Below are 7243 nucleotides of genomic sequence, written 5' to 3'. Positions count from 1 at the left end.
TGCACTATGTTTTTTCTCTTCTTTTTCTTTTTCACAAGCACAAAATATTACGAAAGGCAAATCACTTTTAGGGTAGCGTGGACAGTAGTTCAGCCCTTTTCCAAAAAACCTACCGCAGACTTTGTGTTGCTTCAATTTCCTCTTCAACCCCCAACACTTTCCCCCCTTTCTTTTTTTTTTTTGTCGAGATAAAGCAGCATTTCAACTTTCCCACAATCCCCTCTCAATATATCTGCTCCTTTCCAATTGTGACTTAAGTCTCTGTTGGAGCCTGGCCAGCATGTGAACTCCAGCTAAATCAATGGATTAACAAAGTAGCCGAGCCCAGCCACACCACCACACACACTCACACACCCACCCACACACCACCACCACCACCACCAAAACACTAATCTTAGAAAGCTGACCTCGGCCAACAAGTGACCAAATTCACACAAAATGAAGAGCCAGCCCCCCCAACGACAGTTGCTCTCCCCTCTTTTCTAGCCCTTATAAGAGGCGCCTATTGAAGCTGCAAGCCACGGTGGTGGAGACTATGGTGACAGGTTCTGGAGTACCTCTCCGCTAAACGCACAACATCCTTTGAGATTCAATTTAGGGGCAAATGCTCGTCACAAAAAAAAGAGTGAGAGCAAGGGTGGGAATCGGGCTAAGGCAAACCTTCCTGCATTTATGGACGGGATTACTATCTCCTCAGCTCATGTTCCCACAGCAAATGAGTGGTTTGCGTTTGTAACGGTAGAAGTGGCGGGTGAATAAATGACCTGTCCTCTCCTACGCCTGATGACTTTTAGCCCGTTTGTGTTCAGACTTAATTTATGGGGCTGAAGCGCTGGTTTTCGTTGCCCGCAGTTAGCCGGCAGAGCTGGTTGTGTGACCCATGAGGTCAGCGTTACTGTTGAACCCGTGCCATAGTGTCTGGTACATTCAAGGCAGTCAGCGCGCAGCTGTGCGAGGCCTGGGGCCCAGAGAGCCACTTACACTGGCTGTGCTGCCAGACTGTCATTCCACATGTCAGTCATGCCGACTGTCTCCCGTGCCAGCATGAGCACATGCGAGTGAGTAGGAGGATGCAGGAGGAAAGGGTTGTAGCTCTTCCGTTCTGCCTTAGCATCAGTGTTTCCAACTTTATCAAGCTTCCACGTGCTGTCTGCTACGGAAATGCACCGACATGTGCGAGGGAATTTTTACCCATGTGTTAGGTTACGTAAGTAATTAAGGAGGTTGTGTCATAGTGCAGAACATGCTAAACCACCATTGTATGCTTCAATAGATGAACAAAGCTACAAAGGCTTTACCAGTTAGCATTAGTAATTGCATCAGCTATTCACAGTGGCTGTGTGGAACAGACAGGACCGACGAGGTCGCTGTCTGTGTCTTTGAGCACCAAACACACTAAATACTCAATAAAAGCAAGTGTTTCACAGGCAACGTGCAGCAGGTATTGCCAGTGTTGCCTCTTCGATATAGTGCTGGCATCTGTGTGTAAACCCAGCTGTTCTGCCAGAATTCCAAATGACATCTTGAACTGCCCGGGGTACTATTTTAGCTCTTCTATGAGGACGTGAAGCTCTCCCCCTCCGCGCCCACAAAGAATGCAGCAAACCAAAACCTCTGGAGTGTTGCGTCAAAACCTTACGGCACATTCCTCCTCTGCTGTTTCCGTTGGTTCGAAGCATTTTTGTAGTTTAGTGTTTGACTTGACTTGTGCTTTAAGTGACTTCCTTGCGTTTATTCAAGGGCACAGAGCTGATCCGTCCAAAAAAAAAAGATAAAAGAAATCTGTCTACATCTGCGTTAAAAGGAAAAGGCCAAGGCCCCATAATTTTCTTTTAGATGACTTCTTTTTGAGACATTGCATCTACCTGAAACTCTCAAAGACAGATTTTGTTTTTCTTTTCAGTCCGATGTGTCGGCCATTGAGCAGATTGGCTGGAATGGGAGATTTGACGGATTTCTTATGCACAAGTATGTGCCAGAGTCCTTGGATCCTGACAGATCATTGGCGGCTACTTTGCCTGCCTTCTGACATTTACTTTAAAGATCATCCCTGTTGAGCCATTAATAGTAATAAATGAATTCAAAGTTCACAAATTGAAGTCAGTCTTGATTTGCTATTTGTATTCCCAGTGCCAAATTACATACCTCTCCTCTGAACTTCCTTTTAAAAAATTAGGAAAATTGCACACCCATAAAATAAAGTGGCATCGTTTTCTCCTCCATGCTCATGACGAAGGTGGAAAAGAAAACATCTGCCACATTTTTTCGTGCTAATTTAATCCAGATCACGTTGGGGTCTAAAAAAAAAAAAAAGACATTTCTTTAAAAGTGTAAGTGATACACTGTGTGAGAAGTCACGCTTACACAAGTGAAATGTCAGAAAACTGTCACAATCTCAGGTTTAGGTGGATGTTTTTTAGATTATTGTGTGTTTTTTCTGTAGTCTCTCTTAGAAATGTTATACACATTTTTCCGTTCTCACCTGCTGCAATTGTCTGCTCCACCTAATTAACTACGCCTGTGTCTCATTAAGCTTATTTCCACTATGCACTGAAGCCCAACTTCCAGTATGCTTGCATTTTCTTTTCACCCATCCTTTCCCTGAGTGATTTTGTTCTTCAGATTTGTAATTTTCTGAGTCACATTTAAGAGTAACTTTGTTTTTAAGATGGGTTTTTGTCACTTATAATATAACTTTTCAGGTAAAAGCCACACAAGCCATAAATATACATACATCTGTTTAAGGAGTCTACATATAACATTTTGTTGTCTAATTTTAAACAAATAAGTGTCACTTTGAGAAACACCCTCAGATTAAAGGTAAAAAATTAAATGTCAAATGTCTTTTACTGTAGTTACTTTACGGTCTCAATAGATAGTTAACAGTGTTTACAGAGTTTCACGACTAATCTTTGATAAAATTGTATGGGTTTTTTTTCAGATTTCAGTTGGTGTTGATTGAACAATATTCAGTGTGGATTTCAAAAACCATGTGACAAAGTGTCTGAAAAAGTGGCACATCCGTTTGGGATAAAGAAACTTGAGTTCATAGGAACATTTTGACTAAATATGCCACTAAAGATGGTACAGAAGCAGAAGAGGAATCACTGATATTATCATGTTGGAATTTGGAGGAGGATTTTGTTTTGTTTTGTTTTTTTCTCCATGCGATAAAACCAGCTTTACACTTGATGTCCATGTTTCACTAAACAAAAGGATTAAAGTGCGTCTCAGCATTCTGATCACCCACGTCACATGGTGGGTTCCCACTGTTTGCTCTTGTAGTGTTTTGTCATTTTTTTTCACGCTACCATCTCATCCTGCTGGACATTCGTCGGGTCAGAGGCGCCGGCTCTAGCCGCGGTGCCATGTATCCTAATCACATAAGCACACAGGCTAATCCACGGGACAGCTGGAGAATCTTTACTGCACAATTGGAGCATGAGCTGGACATCAGCTTCATGGTTCATCTCTGTAAACCCCCCTCCGCTTTCATCAGCCTTCCATTGTAACCCCACCGCCGCCGCCACCGCCACAGCCGCCGCCACCACCAAGCGCAGGCACATGCACAGACACATAGTCACTCCAGGCAATTTCCCCCCACCAAGCCAAGTTACCCCACACGCAGGCTCAGTGGTCATAGGTCACCGCAGCTGCTGATAGAAACTTCCAGGTCCTCTTCGATTTACTGTCCTGCAACTTCTCCCTCATGTGCTCAAGTAAGCGTCAACATTTCAGGGAGAAAACCAACCCAAAGTTTGTCCCTGTAGTTCTTTTTTTTTTTTTTTTTACACAACTCTGATTTACAAAACAGGTGCTAAGCGGCTGAGGTCGATTTTTCGACTTTGCGCTGTAGAAGGCTGTTCCTCTCTGACAACTCACGCTGCGTAGTTATGGTATTGAATATCCATTCACTGATCTCCCAAGTACTTACTGTCGAGGCAAATTTATGGACTGAGGAGAATATGTCCATCACACACATCCTCCTGCCGATGCGTCACAACACTCCCTTGTCTCGGATATCTGCAGCAAGAAGCTGCTCTCCGTCAAACATTCCTCTGCCAGAGCAGTTAGAGCATCTGCCTCCTCTGAGATTCTAGTGAATAATGGAGTAATAGGTGACATTTCCTCAAGAATGAAATGTTTCTAACCTCCTCGCCCCTCCTGACAAGCGCTCCCACTCTCTCCGGTGCAACTGCTAGTGCGGCAGTCTTGCCAGAAAAGCCAGGCGTCTATGCTGAGCGATGGCTACCCCCACCCCCCTCCTCTAGAAATCCAGCGATGGGGTCTCTGGAGGCTTTACCCTTTGCTCCAAGTATGTTTGCCGATGTAAAAACCACATGCTCCATTATTATTTATAGAATAATTTGTTTGTTTATTGTCAGCTTTTTTCCAGAGAGAGGATGTGGACTCGAGTCAGGTCAGCGCAGTTTCTATGCAATTTACGATTTGTATTGAATTCTCCACTTGTGCGTCGGTCAGGACGTCCGCCCGCTACAATGGAAAGAGGGCCATTTAAAAAATGGGTTTTGTCGTGCAAAGTTGACACTTTTATGATCGTGAGCGAGTGATGAAAACCTCCTGAGCCAGTTATCATCATTTTCCGCCTCGTTTTGTAAAGAGGCCTCAGCCGTGGTCAATGAGCTCTCTCCAGAGTCGCTGCAGAGACTTCCAGCGTGGAGTTCGCTTCCAGTAAAAGAAAAAATAAAAACTGATAGTTTTCACAGCGCCAGTATCGCACAACATTTTCAAGATTCATTACACTTGAATGCTTCCGGGTGTTAAATCATTTGCCGCTGTCTGCCCCATGATCTTGAGTGGAGCTAATATTGAATTAATGCTGTCATTGCCAAAGAAGAATATAAATGAATAAAGTCTCAGAGTGTCACAGTAGCCCTGTAACTCGACTGACAGTCTGCCTGGTAATTATGACAAAGGTCTCTTTGTTCCCATAGGGAAACTCATCTCCGGATATACGCTACACTCTCGATTTTCTGACATATGTGCTGCATTTTCGGAACGTTCTCCCACTTAGAGAAGATGCTAAGTTCACGTCTTTTTACAGGTGTGTATACAAGCAGAGGCTCTGACAGGTGCTTAACAACAATCAAAGACAGTTCTAAACAGGGTGAGGCTGTTGGGCAGGGCTCAGGAAGGAGGTGAGGGTGGTGCATACCCTTCAGACTCCTATCACACTTTCCAGTGTTCCACAGTGCAACTTGCTTTTTCCTTCCAAAGCAGAAAAAAATTACCAAAAAAAAACAAATCATAAATTAGTGAGTGTCACTGACTTGTGGTGCCAGTCAAAGTGTTTCCATTGTGCTCGAGACAAGAGTTTTACACAGGGAGTCTGCTTAAGGGCAGTCGACGCCTGGACATCAATAAATCACCATGAAAGCGTAATTGTTTTCACAAAGGAAACTTTGGTGTGTGTGTTTAGTTGCCATTGAAGACTGTCTTTCAATTTGTTTTCAGAGACTTGTGGCTTGAAGCTGCATTCAAATCATGCCTGATAGTCCCACTGCACTGTACTGATTAGTACAATGTGGCATATTTACACCTTGTGCAGTGATCCTGGAATACCTCGACAAGAAGTACCTTGCACTAACACCACTAACACCCCGTCTCCTCGTGAGAGTTTGGAGCAGAAGGGGGGAGGTGGTGAAGGGGGGATGGAAGCTTGTCAGGAGGAGGTGAGGGGCAATGTTTGCTTGATTTTTTTCCCCCTCTTTTAACCAGGGGGACTACTTTTTTTTTCCAATACGAGTTTTAGCTGCACCCACTTCCTCTTTGGTAGCAGCTGTCAAAACATCATCGGATTACAGCGCACCGCAAAAGTTAGGGCTCATATTAGAGCCTGGTAGAGGGCAGGAAGTGAGGAGCAGTCCAGTGAGCAGGCGACTTTTTAAAAGGCTCTTCCAGTTTCCCAGTGTTAAGCAGCTAGCGCCCAGGGGAGGAAAAGCTAACACCAAGAGGGTGCCACTCCTGCACCACCAATTTAGCTACACGTGTCGGGGATATGGCAGGCTTTTCTGCTGATGTTCTGGGTATTAGAGCTAATCAAACCCCTAACTGTGTATTGTTTTGGCAATGGGAGGTGAAGTTTCTTCTCACAGCCTGAGATCATACAGTCCCCTACTCCTTGGACTAGCTGAGCTTTGTGCTCGTGTGATGAGGCCACGAGATACTTACGCCATTGTTGAGAGAGAAAACTCCCCCAAAATCTCTGCTCATGTGCCGAGGGGACGGTGCTTGTTGAAAAAACATCAGTTCAACAGGGCAACATTCTCTGACGTACATTCACAGGCCATCAACTCAGTGCAGAGATGTTTAGATATAACACTGATGAGTTTCAGGGTAACTCTATTTGACACCGAAACCAAAATAAAATTGTAACGGTAGTTTTCTGTGTAATATGTCATAGCTTTGCTCAAAAGGACAATAAATCAGTGGTGCATGTCATAGCAGAGGAAGGGTGCCGCACGAAACCGTGAAACTTTTATGTCTATATCAAATTCCCACAAACATGTAACCTCAGCTCTGACGTGTGATCGGCATTTCTTTTCCAGTGACTGTTCTTTGATCCAAAGGTGGATCTCAGACATTTCCCCACCCAGTCCTGGGATTTCACCCTCTGGTTTTGCCTTCCAATCCCATCTGCTGATGTCGCAAAGCTGGAAAACCCCAAATGAGACTCCAGCCTCCAGACACATTCGCCCACTGGCCACTTTCTTATGTAGAATGTTCAAAGGCTTTTAGACTTAAATAGCTAATCAGCCAGTTACATGGAAGCAATTTAATGCATTTATGCATGCAGATCTGTTGATGACGACTCGCTGCAGTTCAAAGCAAGCGTCAGAATAGGAGAACAATAGATTGACTGTGAGGGTGGTGAATATGACTGTTGGTGCCAGACATGCTGGTTTGACTGTTCTGATCTCCTGGGATTTTCACCACATCACAACCATCTTTAGGGTTTACAGAGAATAGAACCAAAAAGAGAAAATATCCAAAGTGCTGAAGTTGTGTGGCGGAAAATGAATGGTTTATGTCAGGGGTTGGAGACCACAGAAAGGCAACAACAACCCAGGGAGCCACGGGTTGCAACCAGGGTCTGCAGAATAGCATCTCTGAACATACAACACCTCCATCCTTCTAAACAACTTTAGCTACCTGGTACCGGCTGAGTGTTTCTAATATAATGGCCGGTGAGTGTATATGAGTGAAAAGACAAAGTTTCTAC

The sequence above is a fragment of the Nelusetta ayraudi genome, unplaced genomic scaffold, assembly GCF_046127955.1.
Source record: "Nelusetta ayraudi isolate G7.1 ecotype Tasmania unplaced genomic scaffold, CSIRO-AGI_Nayr_v1 ptg000011l, whole genome shotgun sequence".
Classification (NCBI taxonomy): domain Eukaryota; kingdom Metazoa; phylum Chordata; class Actinopteri; order Tetraodontiformes; family Monacanthidae; genus Nelusetta; species Nelusetta ayraudi.
The sequence above is the reverse complement of the archived record's forward strand: the minus strand, read 5'-3'. Positions refer to the sequence as shown.